Below are 22,267 nucleotides of genomic sequence, written 5' to 3' on the forward strand. Positions count from 1 at the left end.
CTGACAGCACTTTGATTTTAGCCCAGTGAGACCCATTTTGAACTTCTGACATCCAGAACAGTAAGGTAATAAGGTCATGCTGGTTTAAGGCACAACATGTATAGTAATTTGTTGCAGCAGCAATAAGAAACTCATGCAGATGTATCCGCAATGTACACACAATCATTCCTGGAGACTTCGTCTAGAAACCCGGCAATTCTGGAACCACCTATTTCTACTCATTATATCCCTTTTTTGCTTAGAGTGTTTTCTCTTCCTTGCCCTGAAGGCCGATTGTTTCAGAACGGCACTGAGTCAGGAAAGCTGGTCTTCTGGACCCAGTTCTATTGCTCCTTTGCTCTGTGCCCTTGAGTTAGCCATGAGTCTTCTCTGGATCAACATTTCTAGCCTGTAAAGCAAGGGTATTGTATTATATTTTTGACATGTCAATACAGAAGGTTAATTTAGGTGGATATGTGTCATTTTTATTTTTATATCTATGTATACATTTTTGTTTTCCAAGTATAGCAAGCAATACTGGTTTTCCAGGTATTGTAGTATCTTAAAATTTCCTCTAAAATAAATAATCTAGAATTGTTTAAAAGAGAACAATTTAAGCGAGTGTTAAATATAAGGAGTACTTTGAAATGACTAAAATGATGAAAGTGATATGAGAAAAGCTGGGCTACAAAATGTCTTGCTTCTCTTCTCTACTTATCTAATCAGTAACCAATTTACCCATTCATTTACTTATTTATTAAATATATAAATATGTATGAGCAGCTTTCAAGCACAAGGCCCCAGATAAGAGCACACTAGGATAACAATAATGAATGTGATACAGTCCTTTACCTGAAAGACCTCAAGTCTGAGCAGGAAGACAAATACATGTTTTAAATGGTAATAAACTAGGCTTAGAACTTGAATGGGGATATGTATACGGTCCTGCCAATTTCTACCTTTGAAACTTCCAGTTTCTCCTTAAATTCATCCTCCTCACAAGTTTCCAGAATAGTCCATTTAAAACACAACTCTAATCACGGCACTCCCTTTCTTTACTCTCATACTTGACGAACTATGATCTCAAGACAAATGACATTGCTCTAGCTTTTTGTAAATAAAAATTTGATGAGAGTTTTGTTGACACACAGACACACCCATTCATTCAGGCAAAGTCCGTGCCTGCTTTCACGCTGCAGTGGCAGAGTTAAGTAGCTGTGACAGAGACTGAAGGGAGACCGAAAATATTTATTATCTGGCCCATTATTTTTAAAATATTGACATCTCTGACTTTAAAACCTTCCACTGAGGCTCCCACTATGATCAGCTGAAATTCAAACTCCTTAATATAGCATATGCAAACTTTCTAATATCATCTGTTTTTTTGATTGAATCATGGTTTTTTATTTTAAAATTGTGTTGTGATAAAATACAATGTCCCTGAAAGCACTAGGGTGCAGTTTTGTCTGTTATCTAGCAGATCTCATGAGATTTCATCCATAATTTAAGATATGATGGTGCTCCATGTTAGTATTCACTTAAAAACATTTTTCTTTAAGGACATTGGTATTTTCGTGTGTCCATCATTTATTTTCATTCTAACTCTTTCTATATGAATTTTCCTTTTTTTTTAATACATCTTTGTTGGAGTATAGGCTGATTCACTTTGTTGTGCAACAGAAACTAACACAGTATTGTGAAGCAATTATACTCTAATATCATCTAATAGCATCTTTCTGAATATACTTAAACAGGTCATCCATATCCTAAAAAAGCATAACTTTTCAAGATTTTTTTGCCTAGAAAAGTGGCATTATTTAGCCTAAGATTTTCTCCTTCCTTCTTTATGTGTACAATTCCTACTCAGTCCTTAAAATCCAAATCAAATTAGTTTTCACAATGAAGCCCTCCCTGACTTTCCAAGGAAAACTGTGATTTCTTTATTTTTGCTTTCTCAACAGGCTATGCCCTTAATATACCTCTTAGAATGTTCTAAACATTCCTAAATAACTCCATTACTTTTGTTATAATGTCATATTCCTCAGAATAAAAATACAAGCAAACATAGCAGAAATGACAACCAAAAATCATCCCAAATAACACAAATATAATAATCTCTAAAATAATTTCTATCAACAATTAGTGAACATAGTTTTAGCCATCTTTCTTTGCATATTTGTAGAAATGAGGGTAAATAGAAATAATTTTATCAAAAATGCACATATCTCACCTAATCATATTCTAATAAAAAGTTTTATTTTAAACTTACCTATAGTTAGTAGAATATAAATAAATTCATGAAACTAAAGGAATCCTTACATTTCAGAAAAGTTTTTACATGATATTTACAATTCTTAGAGCATCACACTGTTTTAAACATATATATAATATGTATATTATATATATATATCTATTCTTATAAGAGAATAGAGTATTTGTTATGGGCTAAATTGTGTCACCTCAAAATTCATACGTTGAAACCCTAACCCCCAGTACCTCAGAGTGTGACTGTATTTGGAGGTAAGGCTCTTAAAGAGGTGATTACGTTAAAATGAGACCTTTAAGGTGGGCTCTAATTCAAGCTGACTTGTGTCCTTCTAAGAAGAGAAAATTTGAACATACCAGGGGGGGAAGTACACACAGAGGAGACAAGTGAAGACACAGCGAGAAGGTGGCCATCTACAAGCCAAGAAGAGAGGCCTCAGAAGAAATCAAACCTGCCAACACCCTAACCTTGAACTTCCAGCCTCTAGAATTGTGAGAAAATATATTTCTATTGTTCAAGCCATCCAGTGTGGTGTATGGTTATAGAAGCCCTGGCTTCTTATAACAAAAAAATCTTCTGAATTCTATTAGTTATGTTATTTCTACATTAATGAGGTCTAAACTATTTACATGCTATCCTACATTCAACATTCTCACTTTGTTTAGGAAGAGTTTTCTATTCAAATTAATTTGATTTCACCATCAGACCACCACCATGTGGTCTTCTTTGGCGAGTTCTTCATTGTGGTATGTCTCTTGCTTGACCAATTGTTGTCATCAAGTATTTTTCAAGGAGGGGAAACAGGTGTTATATTCCTGATTTCTTCTCATGATTGAAATTGTCTGCCTGTTGCCTTCATACTTGAAAAATGATGGGGTTGCAATTTCTTTTCTTCATTTTGTGTACATAGTCTACAAGCCTCTAGCATTAAAAATTGTTGAAGAGTTTGAGGTCAGCCAGATGATTTGACCATGTAGGTTACCTGATCTTTCTGTTCACACTCTTTCCCCTAATCCAATTCTAGGATGCAGAGATCCTTTTCAATGTGTAGATTATAATTTTAAATAGGTTTTTAGTTTAATTTTATTTATATTTAAAACATTTTTAAAATTAAGTTTTATTGGAATATAATTGCTTTACAATTTAATTCTAAATAGGTTTTTTCTTAGTCTACATATGGATATTTTTGTTGTTGTTCTAGACAGTATCATGGAATGGTTCAGAGAATGGAGTCACACACATGCTTCTTTACTTACTGAACATGTGGCCTAGGAAAAGTACTTAACCTCTCTATGCCTCAGTTTCCTTCATGTGTCAAATTATCAACTTCACAGAGTTGTTGTGAGAATTATGTGAATTAGTAAATGTAAAATAGTGGTAAATAATATTAATTATTATAATAATATACATGTTAGTCTTTGCTTAACTTCCTTGTCTGTAATGTTTTCACTAATATTTAACATGGTTATTTTCCACTTCATTTTTGGTAATTTCCTTAAGCCTGTTTGACTGTGTTCCTAGTCACATTCATTCTTCCAATAAAACCCCCTAATTACAAGTTTTGTGTTGGGAGTCTATAATTATTGCCCTTTTTTCTCTTATTTAGTCCAAACTTACCTCCATCTACGCACCTTGGCTAATAGGCTAGGAGTTAGTTAGCCTTTTTTTTTAAGGTAGAGATAGTAAATATTTTAGGCTTTGTGGGATACATATAGCCCCTGTTTCATATTTGTTTTAGTCCATTTGGGCTGCTGTAACAAAATGCCATAAACTGGGTGGCTTATAAACAACATACATTTATTTCTCACAATTCTGGAGACTGGAAGTCTGAGATCAAAGTGCCAGCATGATGGAGTGAGGTCCTTCTTCCTGGTCACAGACTTCTTGTGTCCTTACATGGCGGAAGGGACTAGGGAACTCTGTGCAGCCTCTTTTATAAGAGCACTAATTCCATTCACTAATATCTACCTTCATGACCTAAGCACCTCCCAAAGGCTCTGCCTCCTTATACCATCACATTGAGCATCAAGATTTCAACATCTGCACTGGGGGTCGCAAACATTCAGACCATAGCAATGTTCTTTTTTGTTAACTATTTAAACATATAAAGCCATTCTTAGCTCAAGAGTTTTGGGAATTCCCTGGCAGTCTAGTGGTTAAAACTGTGCTCTCACTGCTGAGGGCCAGGGTTCAATCCCTGGTCAGGGAACTAAGATCCCACAAGCTGAGCGGTGAGGCCAAAAAAAAAAAAAAAGAGTTTTAAGTAAGCATGAGTGTGTACCAGATAGTCAGTAGTTTATCCACTCCTGGAGGACTTAAAGAATAATGGTGTGGGGTTGTATGTGTGTGGGTGTGTTCTCCGCCTTCCAAAGCACCTCTCTTACAGATCTAGGCAATGAGATTCAACTTCCATTACCATATTTTCCATTTCTCCCTTAGTCTCTTGATATTTCTCCATCTCATTAATCTAATCAAAGATACATTGGACGGGCCTTTCAGGATTGTGACACTTATTTTGAAAGAAATCAATACCCTGCCCACAGCCTGAGAGACTAATGTCAGTAACAGCACATCCACATGTTTCTATGTTGGACACATATTCTTCATAAGGTTTTTTTGGAGCAGGGGGTCATTTCCTTTTATTGAAGTCAGATTTCTCAATTTTTGTTACTGTGGATACTAAATTTCAAAAGAGGCAAAAGAATTAAATATTCCCTCAGACTGCCCTTTTAAACCAGAAAAAGCATGATCAGATCTTTTCAAGTGTATATCTATATATTTCTTGAGTCCATAAAATCTGGCATCTGAGGGCTAAGCAAAGTTTGGTGGAATAAATTAATGCACAGATTGTCATCATTTCACAAGTGCAGGAGCTGAGTAAAAGATGTAGATTTGGAGTGTATTCCAGAAAATACCGGTCCCCCATCTGACCTCTTATACATCAGGGAGCTCGTGAATAAAACCGGCTCCTGCGTCCATGCTCTCCAATGGAATCCCCATACAGGTTTGCTTTCTTCCTCCCCAGCTTGGTTTTGGATGCCATACAGTCAGAAAAAGCCTGAAGAAGAAATCAGGCCTCCAAGGGGCAGATGAGAGCTCTAGAGAGACCAAGAGAGGGGCTGCAGTTTTCAAACTGGGTCATGAGGCCTCTGGGCCATGCAGGTGGGCGGCTCTGCTGACAGATATTCTGGCCCTGGGGGGCTGTTGGCAAACTAGTTTTGTCTCTGTTTTAAAATCTTGTTATGCTCTAAGTGTCTCTCAAAAATAATAGTTTGCTGAGCTTAAGCTTTAAACTGGAAAAATCATTTGGCATCTGTGAAATAAGCATGTTTGTTAAAGTTATAGGCTAGTCCTTGAGGCTTCGTGAGTCATTTTTAGGATGTTATACAAATTTCAGGACAACACCAGATTGGGGGGTGGAGGAAGAAGATAACTCTCTCAAGATGGGAAATTGCTTTTTTCTGATTGAAAAGGATGACATAAACTATCTCTTGCAGGCAAAAGATATCGCACTATTGGGTAATTATTGCTTCCCCCTCAGTCTCTGAATCTCTCTCTCTCTCTAGTGCTATTTCTGTTTCTCTTTCTATATATGTGCATGCGTGTGCCTCCAATATATCTTATTTATCACTGTGGAGTCAGCGCTTATCCTATTACCTGACATGTATTTTTATTTTATTCAGGGCATTAAAAATATTTGAAGAACAAATAAATGAATGAATGAATACCGATCAAAGAGAAAAAAAAAAAATAGCAGTAACCCACAGAGAGGAATTTGGAAGGGCACACAGAGAGCTTCCTTCAGTTTACTTCCTTTGTAGTAAACAGAATGTTCATGCCAGAACATTATAGAAACATGTCCATGAGGATGGTTAAAGCCCAGTATTCCTTAAGCCTGTGAATACAGAACTAGGGTTACGTGGGAAGACTTTGACTCATGTCATATGAGACAGATGTTGAATAGATGTGTTGTTGCAAATGGTCCATTTAGTGATTGTCCTAGTGATTTTTTGGTAAATATTGCTAAATATTTAAATCTGTGAAATAGTAGTACCCCCGCCCCCCATCGTTAGAAAAAGGTGGAAGCTATATATCCCCTTCCTAACAATTTGACAACAATAAAGTGTGCTACAATAAGAATAAACTTCAGACCCAATTCTTCTAAACATTAAAAAATTTATTAGTAAGGCCAAAAAATGACCCAGTCTATTCTTATGCAGTCCTCTCTTGGTCTATTCAGGCACACAGAAAAAAAAAAAAAAAAAGAAAAAAGAGAAAAAGATTACTTAGAGGTTAATGCATCAATAATTTATCAATAATTTGAAAGACGATTAAGCCATCTCTCTTATCAGATCAAGCAAGAGAGGCCTTTAATATGTGAAGATGCCAAAGGCAGCTCTAGACACAGACGTTGTGAAGATGATTGGCCATGAGGTTGCTGAGTTGCTGGATTCTATCCCTCACTGATGCAAGGACACTGCAGCTCGTGATGCTTTTCTAGTCAGTCTTATATTTTGAACACTACTCATTTCACCAATGAAAAATTATTTCTAACATATCTCATGCTAATTAATGGATCCTCTTGTATAAATTTTGATACTGATATCTGAAGCACTTGTAAATAGCTACTGTGTGCTCTTGGTTCCTGATCCAGTTCCAAAGCAATTTAACTGCCACTAAGTAGAGACTAAAGCTAATTCGGGTGCAAATATATACATTACATTGTTTATACTAATGTCAAATTACTAAATTTGCTTAATTAATAAAGTCACTAAATTTAAAATTACTAAAATTACTAAATTTACTAAAGTCAATTGCCACACACATGATATTATAATGTATAATTCAAGGTAGCTGGAAAAAATTCAACCTGAAGCAAAACACTGAATTAGATTCAGTTGTGATCTAGTTGTCAGTTCGTCCATTCATTTATTTATTAATTCATCCCATAGATATCAATTATGTGCCAAGACAAAGACCAACACATTCATTAGAGTGACTCTTTAGCTCTTTGGATACAATATGTTGAGGGAACAGTATGAAGGTTCCTTAAAAAACTAAAAATAGAACTACCATGTGACCCAGCAATCCCACTACTGGGCATATACCCAGAGAAAACCGTAATTCTAAAAGACACATGCACCCCAATGTTCATTGCAGCACTATTTATAATAGCCAGGATGTGGAAACAACCCATATGTCCATCAACAGAGAAGATGTTGTACATATATACAATGGAATGTTACTCAGCCATAAAAAGGAACGAAATTGGGTCATTTGTAGAGACATGGATGAACCTAGAGACTGTCATACAGAGTGAAGTAAGTCAGAAAAAGGAAAACAAATATCCTCTATTAACGCATATATGTGTAATCTGAAAAAATTTGTATAGACAATCTTATTTACAAAGCAGAAATAAATAGAGACACAGACGTAGAGAACAAACATATGGATACCAAGGGGGCAGGTGGGGTGGGATGAATTGGGAGATTGGGATTGACATATATACACTGTTGATACTATGTATAAAATAGATAACTAATGAGAACCTACTGTATAGCACAGGGAACTCTACTCAGTGCTCTGTGGTGACCTAAATGGGAAGGAAATCCAAAAAAGAGGGGATATATGTATATGTATAGCTGATTCAATTTGCTGTACAGTAGAAACTAACACAACATTGTAAAGCAACTATACTCCAATAAAAATTTTTTAAAAAAGAGGGTAGCATCTTAAATTCATGTGTCAGTGTTTTGATAAACACATTTTTATAGAAAAAGTAAAAAGAAGAAAATCATTTTTTTTTAATTGAAATATAGTTGATTTGCAATGTTGTGTTAGTTTCAGGGGTACAACAGTGATTAAGATATATATATGTATATATATATATTCTTTTTCAGAATATATATATATTCTTTTTCAGATTCTTTTCCCTTATAAGTTATTACAAAATATTGAGTATACGTCCCTGTGCTATACAGTAGGTCCTTGCTGGTCATCTATTTTAGATATAATAGTGTGTATATGCTAATCCCAAACTTCTAATTTATCCCTCCCCCGTTTTTGCCTTTGGTAACCATAAGTTTGTTTTCTATGTCTGTGGGTCTATTTCTGTTTTGTAAAAAAGCTCATTTGTATCTTTTTTAAAAAACTTAAATAGCTACATCTCAAGGGCCCTGGGAAAACTTTCCTGGTCACTAAGCAAAATCAAGCGATAACCACCTATTGGTTGCACTATGTAAGTTTGTAAGACATGAACTTGCCATTGGGTTATTAGACTTCTCAAAGTAAACATATATGATAAAAAAAATCATAGTGTGGGAAGATCTAATTTGTTGGGTGACATTGTCCCTGGGTTTCTCACATTTCTGAACACCATTTGAGCAAAGGCATAAATAGTATTTTTGTTCCAGACTCTCATTTCAAGGATATTTGTATAAAAACAACCTTGGAAAAAAGAGAGTATCTCCATCTGGAGCAGATTTATTTACTGGCCAAAGGAATAAAAATGATGTCTTTTTCTATGATAAAGATTGAGCAGGATTTCCAGCAGCCCCTTATATAAAACTGAGGTTTTCCAATCCCAGGGTTTCTTTTCTAGAACACAATCTACTGCATAGCCAGGCAGCACCTTCACTTCATCTAGTCACCCTTTGGGGACTGGGGCTAAGGAAGCCAGTGGAAAAATATCACTCAGGCTACTGATATTGCTGTGAATAATACACTATCTTTTGTCTCTGACCCACTAGTTGTGTGTCTGTTGTGAGTTTCCATGAAAGTGTGGTAGGCTAACTTGTTAATCTGCAAGTCGAGTAAAATCTCAGACCCCTCATAGCTCTTGACGTAGCCCCCATGCCCAATTATCTTAAATATAGGAAAGAGTAGATACTATTCACATTTGTGTTTCCTAGTGTCCGCATAGGATTGATGTAAAACTGAAAAGAAAAGTAAAAAATGATTCCCAAGTCCACTGAAAATTCCAACATCCTTTTCACTGCATCTTGAGGCAGCACGGAATAAAGATCATCATCAGACAGATAATCCAATAACCATGAATTCTAATCCTGATTTTGACACTGACCATCCAGGTGACTTTAGATAATTCATTTGCCTCTTATGGGCCTAATTTATTCTTATATAAAAAAGATAATTATTACATCTACCTCACAGGGCCTTTGCTAAATTAAATCATAATATATCTATAAATATGTATATAGAGCTTAACACATACCTCGGTAATTGTTCATTTCCTTTATTCCTAATGACTTTAAGTGTTTTGGAACTTCCCTTAAAATCCTCTTATTATAACAAGAAAAGTTATACTTTCTTACATATATACATACATAGTTATGTATTGTAATAACTCTGTCTATCTATTCAGCATCCATTCCTATTTTCTCTTCCTCCTTTCTAACAGAACCCTGTTTTATTCAAAAATTCTACCGTCTTTAGTTCCAGAGGTGGATCCCAATTAGCCCAACCAATATACACATCATATTCCATGCTGAGCATTACTGATCTAAGAGTAGACATATAACCCCATCGAACTGAAGGGAAGAATTCATGTTCTACAGTTGAGCAAAATGTTATAGGTTGAATCATGCCCCTCGAAAGATATGTTGAAGTACTCCACTACCTTGAAATATGACTTTATTTGGAAATAGGGTCCTTGCAGATGCAATTAGTTAAGATGGGGTCATACTGGAGTAGGATGGACTCCTAATCCAATATGGTTGGTGCCCTTATTAGAAGATAGACATGTGAAGAAACAGACCCATAGGGTGAACACCAGGTGACAAGGAAGGCAGAGATTGGACTTACGTGGCTGCAAGTCAAGGAACACCAAAGATTACTGGAAAACCACTAGAAGAAAGCAAGATGCAAGGAAGGGTTTTCCTACCAATTTCAAAGGGAGCATGACCCTGCTGGAACCTTGATTTCAAGCTTCTAACCTCTAGAACTGTGAGACAATACAGTTCTGTTTTTTAAAAGCTGTCTAGTTTACAGTTCTTTGTTATGGCAGCCTTCAGAAACAAACAGAAGCTTTTCTCTTTTTCTTGGAGAAGAATAGAAATGGCAGCTATCTTGTAACCATGAGGAGAGCAAACTTGAAGATCAAGCAGATATAAGAGGAGGATGAAACCTGAGAGAATCCTGGGTGAGTACTGACCTTCCAAGCCTGGAATCTTCTCAACTTCTAGGCTTCCTGTAAGAAATAATCTACTTCCTTACTGGACAAGCCAGTTTGAGTGATATTTTTCTGATACTCTCAATGGAAAACAGACACACACACACACACACACACACACACACACACACACACATATAGATACACATGTTGTGTGATATATGTTGGTTTCACACACAAGTCCTGGACTTTGATTTATTCACTATTTATGGTTGCATGCCATTGTGTCATTCTCTGTTTTATACCAGAAAATGAAGAAGAGTTTCCCAACCAACTTTAATTTCTTGAGGACCAGTGTTAGGCTGTGAATTATGTAATATGCAGAGTTGTGAATGTGGTAGGTACTCCACAAACACTGATTTTGTTTTAGCACCTACCACTCTACTTTGTAATTATTCATTAAATTCTGGTATCCCTCAGTCTGTTCTTGAGACCAGAGAACATGTCTTAATTCTATGTTCATAGAACTAAGCTCATAGGATTTAGGAAAGCAATGTAGATTGAATGAAAGCAGAATAGTTGCAGTTCTTTTTAAATACCTTGAAATATTATTATTAACCAGCTCTCTTCTTATTTTTAAAATCTCTAGTCTTCCTCCTTCAGTCTATCTTCACAATAACACAGAAACAATGACATGCTTCATTCATCTCTGCATTCTTTTACCTCAAAGTTGCCAGGTAGACTCAAGATTGGAATAAGGAAGGGAAGTTCTTCCTTTATTACTGTTGATAGCATCCATGGCAATAAATTAGAATTTCCCCATGAGGAAGAAACAATTTCCTCTTTTTGAGTTTGATGGATGCTCAGTTATGGGTATAGTACTGATAATATTACAAAGCCTTCTTATGCACTTTAGGATAAAATTTATTTTGTGGTGTGTTATAATAAAGAACGCTAGGTCCCTTCTTGTCTGGGACATTTAGGTCTTTCTACTTCCCTCATTTCTCCTTGTTTTCCTAATAGTTTGTTGTCCTAGTTTGTCTGGGACTTTCCTGGTTGTAGCAAATGGTTTCCATGTCCCAGGAAAGCCCTCAGACCCAGGCAAACTGGGACTTTTTTTTTTTTTTTTTAAATTTTTAAAATTATTTATTTATTTATTTATGGCTGTGTTGGGTCTTCGTTTCTGTGCGAGGGCTTTCTCCAGTTGCGGCAAGTGGGGGCCACTCTTCATCACGGTGCGCGGGCCTCTCACCATCGCGGCCTCTCCTGTTGCGGAGCACAGGCTCCAGACGCGCAGGCTCAGTAGTTGTGGCTCACGGGCCTAGTTGCTCCGTGGCACGTGGGATCTACCCAGACCAGGGCTCGAACCCGTGTCCCCTGCATTGGCAGGCAGACTCTCAACCACTGCGCCACCAGGGAAGCCCCAAACTGGGACTTTTGATTACCCTCCTTAGTTACTCCACTTTCCTCTATTTGACGATGAGATGCAGGAAAAAATTACCTGTAACACTTATTTCTGCAGGCATGTGGCTGGCATAAAGTTTGAGTAAGCGGACAAATTAATGACCAAAACATGGCATCCTGCCATAGAGGAGCTTTGGAGTCAGGAAGATGTGGCCTGAAATCTCAGATCAGTCATGTATTCCTATGGAACCTGATTCCACATGTTTTACCTCTCTGAGCCTCAGTCTGTCATGAGCAAACTCTCAATTAGAGTGTGGAATTCCATGCGTAGAGTATGTATTTAATAAGACAAAAATGAGTTAAGGGAAAAAAATCAGGAAAATATGAAATCTTGAACTGAAACAACGACCACATTGAAAAGCGGGAAGAGTCACAAGTCCTGAGTTCCCTTTCCAGTTATGCTTGTACTCACTGAGCAGCCTCTCAGCTCTTGGGAGTGGTTTTCATTGTTGTTTTGTTGTTGTTGTTATTTTTACCCTTTCTGTCCCTAATTTTCTTATTTTTAAAACTGGGGTACTTATTCTCACTTTCTTGTTTTTAACTATTCTTAATAGTAACTGTATTTTTCAGATATTGAATTTCCCAGCTCTCAAAGTTCTTCCTTGTCATTGTTAATATTGCTCAATACGGTTAGGTATGCGCTCATTAGAAAAGCAACGTACACAAATCAGAATCCATGGCTTCTAATGTTCACAAAGACAGTATAATGTTACAAGACAAAACAAAAGAAAACCTCAAACCACAACTAGACAAACTAAGTCTTTTCAGTCTTTTTAATACCTGCTCTGGCAGGAACAAAACAAAACAAAACAAAACTTTCCTTGTCATTGAACAAACTTCCTGTTGCTAAGGCCAAGCCATTCTTCTTTTCTCCAAGGAGTCACAGAGAAGTTTATTGAATTAACAGGACTCTGAGTTCCATGCAATTTGCTCTCAACAGCCCAACCATGTTGAGGTGGGTGCACTACAGAAATAATTACAGAAGAACAATGTCAGGATAAACCACCAAGTTATCTGATTATGAGACAAGAGATGGTAACGAGTGCAATCCTTGGGAAACTCTGTTTCTCCCGAAGTATTTCATACTGTGATTTTTAGTTCTGTATTGTTGGTCAAACCTTCTCATGTGTTAAGAGCAGGAACAAAAATTACCACGAAAATGGCTGAAAATGGAAGCTGAGTTAATAGAAAATATTCCTGAGTTCTCCAAAGGGCGGTGATTCCCTCTCTTTCTACTCACCATCTCTTGTGCGTTAACCATTCATATCAGAGACATTATTGAGCATCAACCACACATGAAGATGACTGCTGACATACAACAGAGGCAACCTCACACCTGAATTTTGCCTTCATAGAGCTTATGAGTGAAGTAGATTCTCATTAAATAATTATCCAGACTAGGAAAGAGCAAGTGGGGCAAATGCTACATACAAATATACGGTTCCTGAAGACCTGTTACAAGTGCGTGCCAACCCAGTCCAAGAGTTCATAAAGGGTTCCCAGGCAAAGACTGGCTTGAACTGAGTCCCTAAACATGAATAGGAATGGGGTCTGTGGGGGAAAGAGGAGATTTCTGGCCCAAAGTGGTAGCATTTGTAAAGGACTTAGGAATGGGAAAGCATATGGAGAGTGCAGAGATCTGAAAGAAGGCCAGTGTGGCTGAAATTAGAACTAAGGTTTGAAATGAGCCTGGCAGAGTGGGTAGATGTCAGAGTAAGAACCTTAAGGACCATTTCAAGGAGCTTTGGCACTTACCCTCTGACACAGGGAAGACCACGCAGGGATACAGGGTTTTAAACAGAGAATGCAGCACAATTAGATTTATAGTTTGGAAGTTCCTCCTGCTGTATTGAATCAATTAGCAAAGGACCCAAGGAGATGACAGCAGACCAGTTAAGAGATTATTGTCATAGTTAGTTGGATTAGTGATGGTTGGTAGAAATGGAGAGGAGTGGATAGAATTGAGATACTTAGAAGAAATTTTATTGGAGAGAATTTTGACATATACACATCTCACAGGACTGTGTGAGGTTTGAAGGCTATGCTGGCACCCCACCATTCAGAGATTCAATCAATATTATAGGTCAAATCACATGACAACACCATATCTGTAGGCCAATGAAATGGTTAAATGTTGACAATTTTACTGGGTTCCCTTTCTCTTGACAGGCCAGCTTTGTTCGCCATCCATGGTGATTCGATTGAAGTGAAACATAAAACATAAAACGTGTGAACCCAGTCTTTTTAAAAACATTTAACAGGATTTCTCTTGCCACAGAAGTTGAGGCCTCTAGAGCCACAGTGGGTCATCAGAGCACCTGGTTCAACACCTTTCTTTTAGCAATTAGCAAACTAAGTTTCAGAAAAATTGAAAACTAATAAAATATAATGTGGTGTAACATAAAAAAATACAAAATAAGGCAAAAGAGTGTCCTTTAACAGTAGCTAATACTAAACCGAGGAATGTTAGAGAATGTTTTTGCAAAAAAAAAAATTCAAGTAGCATACACTGACTTCTAGGAAAATGGTTTGCAAAACTTAGAATGGCAAGGATAGAGTTAAACATCTTTCCCAGTCACCAGAAGTAGGACACTTAGGAGAATCAGGGTGACTACAGAGCTCAAGTGGATATGGCTGTACCTAGCGGGTGTTTGAGGTTTTGTCAGTTCGTTCTTATTTTTTTGACAGAGCATCCTGGCACAGCAGTTTTTTTGCAGAGTACCATTGCCACACATCCATTCAAATAAATTAACACTCCCGTCTTCACTGACCCATTTGTCAGACATGCCAAAATGTGGGCTGACCCATGTGACCTTTTCACTGAAAAATATATATAAAGAGTGTCATTAGGCCTCACACTGACAAGCCTGGAATAACAGTTATTTTTTCTTTTTCCTTTTTTCTGTTTGTCATAATAATACCAACTGAGCTACACTTGCCATTCTGAAACAGACTTTGTTTTGAGAAGAGGAAGGACACTCAAGGTGGGTATTTCCAAATCTTCAAACAATCATTATTAAGACCTGATAAGAGAGGAGAAATGGAATTTATTGGGTACTTGTTTTGCCCTAAATTTGGAACATAAGTAGTTTCATGCAACATCCATAACCTCCTTTTAGGAATGGAATCTCAAGGTAATTAACACGCCCAGTTTCACATGACTTAAAATATTGGCCAAGACTCAACCGAGGTCTGTCAAACTCAGGGAATAGTCACTTTTCCTTCCATCATGTGCCAGAAGGAATCTAGCTAGCACCCTTCCCTGGAGATCAGTTACTTGTCTCCAGGAATTCACTCCTTTTATAGTCCTCTAGAATTAGCAACAATGCATGTGCGTGTATGAAGACTTTGGTTAGGTTTCTTGGAAGACATACAACAAAGAAGGAAGAAGACATCATTCACTTAAATAATTAACCAGAAGCTAAAGATTCTGTCCAAACAAAGCATTGCATTTTGGTATCAGGCCAACACTACTCCGAGTAGACTGCTCGCAATGAAATTGTAAACACAACAAAAAAACAGAATCGACAGGAGTCCTCTGCTAAATGATCCTGTATTGACACTGGAACATCTAGTCTATGAAATAGGCAGGAGAAGCAAGGTTGAATCAAAGTGCACTTCTTAATTTGCACCATACCAACTGAACAGTAAAATGTGATTTAATTTACTATGTAATTTGCTTGTTCAACAAAGCTGAAAGATAACTCAGTGCCACTTTGCTTATAAGTCAGCCTGTAACTGGTGGTGTTCTTTCAACGAATGGCTTTGTTGTTGATGCCAGAGAAAGCTGTTTGAGTGGAAAATACACAAAATTAAGGGTCTGCTGCTGTCGTATTTGCAATGTACTACTTTTGTCCTCATCAAGTTTATTTCGGCCTAGAAGCAGTAATGACTCTTTGTTTTTCTGACTCGATGAAGTCACTAAGTCTTGCTCGGTAGCACACGGCTCGGGAAAAAATGCATTCAGCCAAATTTAGAACCATTTGGAACTCACAAGTTGTGAATTTTGAACCAAACTTGAATCTTTTAAAAGCTCATCTGTTCCACAGAGCGTGCCAGCTCGGCTAACAGCTTTGCAGCACGGGCTGTCCTCTGAGGGCCTAGCCAGGGTCCCTCCAGGCCCTCCTTTTTCTTCCCTTGTTAAGTTGGGGTGCTACATGATGCAAAGAGATGGGTATTTTACAAAGCCCTGAAATCTACACCTCAGCAGGAGATGTTTCCCAAAGGCGAAATAAGGGATCTCTTTTGTGGTTTGCCAGATTTCTAATATTTTGTTCATGTCTCTTGTACCCACCTGTTCTTTTTGTCCGCTCACCCCATCCTAGGGTCGACCTGTAATAACCATATTCATCAGAGCGGGCAGAGGCAGTTTAAGTAATTACATGTGAGTCACAAACTCATCCACAGAGTGAGAGAGCATGTGGGTGTTAACAAGCGGGAAAGTGGTGTTGATCAAGTGCTACAAGGAACGTAGAAGGAGAGGAAAGCAGGAGCCAGTTCGCGGAGGACTCACCACAACCCTAATGAGTTTGGACCGTGTCCTGAAGACAAGTAGCCATTCTACCTGATGACTCATCCTCGTCTACGAAACACAGACAAACGCCCTTGCCCAGTATTTAAGGCTCTCCATAATGTGTTTCCAGCCTACCTAGGAAATCGAACCTCTCATTGATTCCTTTGGCAAACTTCTTTACTTGTCTACAAATATATCTACAAATATGTGTTTGTCTACAAACACATCACAGCCCCCTGCCTCTGGTGTCTACATATTTGATCATACTGCTGACTTGGAACCCCTAGCAGCCTCCTTTCATCAGGGATGCGGGTCCTCTCTCTGTTTCTTGCATTTATTCATTAAATAAATACTGTGCATCTAGCTAAATATAGGGCTAGGGCTTGAGAATTCATTTATTCATTTAATATATATTTAGTGAGCTCGCACAAGACAAACTGTCCTAGGTGCTGAAATGACAGTGATGAATAAGAGATGGGGCCACTACTGTCATGATGCAAGCATGATCTATTTTGGACAAGATAAACAAGCATCTGAGCTTGTTTGGTGAGATTCAGGATGGAAGGTGACATGGAAGGTGAGATTCAGGGATAAACAGAGTCCAATGGATAGTAATATGTTGGGAGAGGCACAGGGAGCTATGATAGTGCCTGGGAGAGAAACCTAATTTGTACCTGAGCAGTCAAAGAAGGCATCCTGGAGGAAATATTATCTGAGCTGAAACCTAAAAGATTAGTAAGAGGTAGCAGAAGAGAAGGAAAGAGTATTCTAAGCTGAGGGAAAACCAAATGCAAAAATAAGGGACTAGAGAGATGACAAAATAATTAGGCGATAGAGCCCGTTCAATACAGCTAGAATGTGAAGTGCAGAGGAGAGTGGAATTGCTATAAAGAAAAGAGGGAAAAGCCAAGTGGAGATGATGCCGGACAGCACTGATGCAGCTAAAGTCAGGCTACATGCTAAGTCTGAAATGGTCCTCAGCTCACTGTGTGAGCAAAAGCTCACTTTGTTTAGCAAAAGAGGACTACTAAACAAGAGCTCATTTGGGAGGATTGGGGTCAAGCATAGAGAAAGAACTTTGTTCAGTTTTTCCCTTGTAGGTTATGAGTGGAAACTCACCAAAAACTGAAAGGCAGATGCTGTAATAATATGGTTTCCTTGTGGTAACAAACACCGTTGACGTCCTGTCCCACATCGCTTAGCGCACCTGAGCTCGACTGCGGAGCTTGCCCAGGATGAATTTTCCTCCTGGGGGCAGCTTCTCACCACAAGGACCTACAATTCTATGGCTCCAAGTCTGTAGCTTTTACCCTGAGAGCTTTTCTGCAACCAAGGAGATTTTCTTTAAAGCACAAAGAAGCAACCGAGAAGTATGGTAGGGGGTAGGTTGTAACATCCCCAGGGGAATCTATTAATCAATGGAAGGTGAGATCAGGGATAAATGTCTTAATGTCATCAAACTTCAGGCTTCAGGTTCCAGGTTCTCAGAGCACTGCCAGCAAGGCTGAGCCCCGTTTTCCCATGGCTGTAACCTACTTGTTAATGTACCCCATGTATCTTTCCTCCCTTCCATCTCTGACTTTCCCATTTTCTCATTTTTGATTCCTGGGACCACTTTCCAAATAAACTGGGTACCCAAATCCTTGTCTAGGGGTTTGATTTTGAGGAAATCCAAACCACAACACAGCTTTGGATCACGTCACAGAACCTTCCACAGATATGCCTGTAGAAGTTCCTGATGCTCTCAACAACTTTTAGAAAAGCTTTCACAGTCCATAAGGATGATAAGATGAGCCATAAGTACTGCCTTGTAAAACTTGTAAAACTTTTCTCTCTGGGGTGTGTGTGTGTGTGTGTGTGTGTGTGTGTGTAGGGCTGTGATGTAATATTTTACTCAAGGTCATGGTCAATAAACATTATTATGAAACTGTGACAGAGGATGAGACTGCAGACATGGGGACCAACTAGAGGCAGTGAAACTCTTCCAGAAAGGAGATATGGAAGAGCTCAACAATGGCAGTGACAATGATGATAGAGACAAGACAACAGATGAGAGGGACATTTGGGGAGATTTGGATACTCCTTATCATGATGGCCTGAAGCCCTACTTCCCCCTCCAGAAGAATACGATTGACATGATGAGAATAATGATAATGTAGGGAAAGTCATGCCAATGGCCTAATGAGCCTTCTCATGATGTGCCCAAGAAATCAATTTCCTTGGAATAACTCATGCAAAGCGAAACCTACAAAGAGTGCTAAGCACTAAACATGCAATTACAGTTTTCTGAGTTTAAAATTGTGTTTGGGTATGTGATGCACAATCTCTAAAATATAATTACTGAGGAACATAGTTTAATTTGTATCAGTCACAATTTACGGCTTGTCTATGTTTATAGAAATGATTATGGTTTGAAGCTTCTTGTGCCTTCCTTGATGCATAAAAAATGATTATCAAGCCTTCAGTCGCAGCCGCCTTCCCTGAGAATTGGCAGCAACAGGCCCTTTAATCAGGAACAAGATCCTGCTGAGCCAACGTGGGCAAATATGCAATCTCAGAACAACAGTTAACTTTTTATAATGAGAATGTTGGAAAGAACGTTGGAAAGAGCCACAGCAGAAAGTGCCCACCTAAGAGAATGCCGGTGATCAATGGCTACTGAGCGAGGGAGGTTGAGTCCACTCCTGCATTATTTTGCCACATCAGAACTCAAGACAGTTTCTACCACCAACTTATCATTTTAACACCATCACTGTTTCAAACAGACTATCACAGGATGCCCTGCCAGCCTTTTTTTTCAAAAGACCTGACATGAAGGGACCTTAAAAGTTTTCAGGTTGAAGAGACAGTTGGTGATTACCCATCAACAGTGCCTTTAACTCATTGCATAACCTTAGGCCAGTCATTTAACCGCTCTGGGCAGTTTTCTCATCTCTGTAATAAGGGGGTTGAATGAAATAACACCTAAAAACCCCATCAGCTCCCCCAAATGGAGACTCTATATAAAGAGAAGTGTGGTAATTCATTGAAAATCCATTCAGTGTGGGTGCGCGTGTGCACACGCGCACACACACACACACACACACACACTCACATATTCCGTTTTTTGGCTACGAAATCGCAAATGATATGTGATTTCCTCTACGTGTAAGAAAGCAAAAAAAAAAAAACTGTAGGCAATAGAGCTTGCATGTCTTTGCATTTAATATATTGTTTAGAAACAGTTTGGTTGTGGAAAATTGTCAAAAACTTCACCAGGATGAAATCTGGTAGAAAAGAATGTGAATCTTCGAGGCCAGCGTATTACAGAGTGGAGCTGCCTCACCACCCTGTAAAAGCAATCTGTCTGGTCAACCAGCAGGCTGAACACCCTATTCTTGGGTGGATAATTAATGTTTTATTTTTCACAAGAGTAATGCAATGGGAGACAGAAGAGGAATGTAACTGCTCTTAAAAGGATGCTCAGCTTTGAATGTTGTTATTATGAGGCGTTTAGATAGCCCTTCACAGGTGCAAAGTGTTCCCTGATCATCTCATTACTTTTATATGAGCTAAAAGCTGTTGAATTTGTCATCCTATACCTCAAAGTGGGTTTGAAGACAGCAAACACCTTGTTGCAGAATCATTGTGTAAGAAGCACTTCCCTGTAAGTCCCTGAATAATAATAACTCTCTTGGGGAGATTTTTTTCAGCCTACCTCAGGAGTCTTGAGAGCAGGAGGGCCAGGTGGGGGTGATAGGACAGGACATGCAATTTTAAATAGGTGGATTAGGATGATCATTAGAAGGTGACATTTGAACAAAGACTTGGAGGGGAGAGGAATGTAGCCCTGAGGATACCTGGACCAAGTGCCATCCAAGCAGTGGGAAGATCTAAGGCAAAGATGGAAACCTGCCTGGTGAATTTGGGAAACATCAAGGTCAATGAGGCTGGATCAAGTAAGTGAAAAAATAGTAGGAAGATAAGAGCAGAAAAGTAACAGGGAAATCAGGTCACGTAGACATTGTAAAGGCTTTGGCTTTTACTCTGTGTAAGATGAGGAGCCACTGCAGGGTTTTCAACTGTGGGTGATGGCATCTTTAATAGCATCCTTCTGGCAGTGAAGTGTTGAGAATAACCTGTAGGGGGACAGGCTATGAAATGAAATGAATGAAATGAAATTAATGAAGGCAGGGAGACCAGTTAGGAGGTGATTGTAGTATTTCTGGCAATAGGACATTGTGGTTCAAAATGGGTGGAGCAGGAGAGGAGGGGAGAACCAGATTCTAGATGTATATTTTGAAGGCAGAATCAAAAGGATTCCCTAATGGTTTCAATGTGGGATATGAGAGAAAGAATCTAAACAATTCCAGGAAAACTGGCCTGAGCACCAGAAGGGTAGAATTGCCATCAACTGAGATAGGGAAGCTGTAAGTCATAGAGAAGAGATCAGGGGTCAGGTGTGGCAATGATAAATATGTATTGACAATTAGACATCCAAGCAGAAATTTCAGGCAGACAGTTGGATGTGCAAGTCTAGAACTGAGGCTGGGCTTAAATCATTCATCACCGTAAGTATCCAGGTGACATTTAAAAGCCATCAGACTGGATGAGAGCAACAAGGGAGTAAGTGTGGAAGAGAAGAACCAAGTTAAGACTGGAGCCCTGAGCAGAGTCACGAGGGTGGGGAAGAGAGCACACTGGAGACAGAAGTCAAACCAGGAAAGAGCTGTAGGAGACCATGTGAGGCAAGGTTTTCACGGAAGAGAGAGAGATTGACTATATCAAATGGTGCTGAGAGGTCAAATAGAGGTGTACTGAGAACTGATCACTGCGTGAAAGAAAAATGTTGCCTGCCATATCAGTAAACAAAGGATGCTGCAGCCATCAAATCATCCCATTACAGCTTCCTAATGGTGAGCCCCGAGGGAACTCAGGATGGAGGCAGGATACCCTCATCTAGCAGTCAGCGCCTGCAGCCACCCACCCCCAAAAGTGCACCCTGAGAAGACTCAGGATGAGAAGGCAAGGATACTGGCCCCAGAGAGCTGAGATGCAGAGCAAAGGAATGATTTCAGTGAGCCCAGACTCTTGCATCTTCTCATACATAGAAAAACACTAAATTCCTTAACCTGAGATGTCTGGTTTTCTTTAATGTACAGCAATATTGTGATGTTCCGATACCTGGTCTTTGTTGCGAAAACCCCTGTATATCCTGGGTCCCCCCTTGCCTCTTCAGAGCAGTCTCTCAGAGCTATCTGAGATGCTGTGTCCTGGGCTTAAGTCCTCAGTTTTGTTCGCCAAATAAAACATAACTCCCAACTTTTAGGTCGTGCATTTTTTTTTAGTCAACAACTGAGTCAGTTTTAGCACTGAGCACATCAGGAGGATGGAGAGATGAGGCAAAGGCTGCAAACGAGAGAAAGAGGTGAGGAATCAGACACAGGAAGTAAAAACAATTTTTTCAAGTAATTTTACTTCAAAGGGAAAAGGTCTGGTATCTATTAGAGAGAATATGGTCAAGAGAATGTTTTGTTTGGGTTTGGTTTTTGCTTTGTTTTTAAGACAAGATACACAGCAGAAGGTTTCTGTGCTGATGGGAATGATGCGGATAGAGAGACCATTTAAGTATGCCGCAGGGAGAAGGGAGACTGGCTGAAGCAATGCTCTTGACTTGGTGATGGGACATCGGACACATGTGGGAGGACCGGCCATTGATAACATCGATGGTAATACCCAGGAAGTCAGGATATCTGGAAGCGGATGTTGCCAGGTATGTGGACGTGGAAACACTGGCTGATATTCTTTATCATATTACCTAGTCTTACTTCTCTCTGCTACTGCTCTTCCACTGATTCTGCAAGGTACAACCCACAGGCTACTTTCTTGGAGCCTGGAGTGTCCAATTACCTTTTGAAGTAATTAAAAAAGCCTTAAA

The 22,267-nt window shown here is 38.8% G+C and overlaps 1 long non-coding RNA gene across 1 annotated transcript in view; it reads left to right on the top strand.

The window, feature by feature from the left end:
* The window catches only part of LOC309661413, a 42,736-nt gene extending 20,991 nt beyond the window's left edge, over window positions 1-21,745 (top strand). Inside the window, exons 1-2 of the long non-coding RNA XR_014264033.1 lie at window positions 1-16,927; window positions 17,776-21,745. The exon at window positions 1-16,927 is cut by the window's left edge and continues 20,991 nt beyond it. This is a non-coding gene — a long non-coding RNA (uncharacterized lncRNA). The remainder of the gene's footprint in view (window positions 16,928-17,775) is intronic.
* Window positions 21,746-22,267: the final 522 nt, after the last annotated feature.

Source organism: Balaenoptera physalus, assembly GCF_965194825.1.
Source record: "Balaenoptera physalus genome assembly, chromosome: 5".
NCBI lineage: Eukaryota > Metazoa > Chordata > Mammalia > Artiodactyla > Balaenopteridae > Balaenoptera > Balaenoptera physalus.